This window comes from Chrysochloris asiatica, unplaced genomic scaffold (assembly GCF_000296735.1).
Source record: "Chrysochloris asiatica unplaced genomic scaffold, ChrAsi1.0 scaffold00281, whole genome shotgun sequence".
NCBI lineage: Eukaryota > Metazoa > Chordata > Mammalia > Afrosoricida > Chrysochloridae > Chrysochloris > Chrysochloris asiatica.
This window is the reverse complement of record NW_006408799.1, coordinates 2071981-2073035: the sequence shown is the minus strand read 5'-3', so window position 1 is coordinate 2073035 and position 1055 is coordinate 2071981. Positions and strand designations below refer to the sequence as shown.

The 1055-nt window shown below is 51.6% G+C and overlaps 1 pseudogene; it reads right to left on the bottom strand.

Moving 5' to 3' along the window:
- Positions 1 to 580, bottom strand: part of LOC102833101 — a 21789-nt pseudogene extending 21209 nt beyond the window's left edge.
- Positions 581 to 1055: the final 475 nt, after the last annotated feature.

Sequence of the window (1055 nt, the reverse complement as noted above, 5' to 3'; positions counted from 1 at the left end):
ACAAGCCAAGAGCCTCGAACTCATGCTCCCGGAACAGGAGAACGATGTCAAGGATGAAGGAAACCACCCCCACAATGGCATCCAGGATTTCAAACTTGTGGTGAAAGAACTCCATGCGGAAGACAAATATCTTAAAGAAAACCTCCATCATGAAGAAGGTCAGGATGGCGATGCTCATGTAGTAGAACACCTTGGCAGCATAGTTGTTCCTGTCGGGCTGGATGATCTTCAAGTCCAGGATCAGTTCAGCGAGCACCAAGAGGGCATCCAGTATGACCAGGCAAAGGATGATCACCTGAAACCTGTGAGAACTGAAGAGCTTCCACAACGTGGTCCTGAAGTCTCGGAGTTGTATGGTGGGTCAGGACCAGCAGCAGCCCATGGGTCAGCAGCTCTGCCCTCCTCAGTGGCTGGTACTGATGGCTGCTCCTCCTCCTCATTCTCCCACTTCTTATAGTTGATGTTCCAAGTGTGGTAGTCATCCCCAACGACCGTAAAATGCCTCAGGAACTTGCTCATCCCTCTTGGCGGGCACCACCTTGGGCCTACAGGTAACTGCCTTTTCATTCCAAGTGGCCATTTTCCTGTTGCCTCTGCATCCTCGTATTTCCAGGCGAAAGACTTGCTGTCCTGGAGCAGGTTCTTGTTGTAAGCACAGTGCCCGCTTCCTTCCTGCTGGCTAGGCAGCTCCTCACAGAGTAATGCCAGTACCCTGACTTCACACAGCTGGCAGAGCAGGGGTTCCCACTGACCTGGTGGAGGTTCTGGTCTGTTTCCTTTAGCTGTGTGACTTCAGGCAAATGACTTAGCCTCTCTTGTTTGCCTCACCTCGCCTGGTTCTCCCCGCGCTTGCTGTGCTCGGGCTTCCCGCAGTCCTGCAGTTGGACAAAGGTCCCGCCTGTGGGAGCGAATCACATGAATGATCCCCTGCCCAGGCCAGCCAATGGGAAGCCTCAATGACTTTTTGCTTTCTTTACATATGATGTTCTTGATGTCATCACACAACTCTTCTGGTCTTCAGTCTTTAGGTTTAATGTATCAAATCTGTTCTTCAG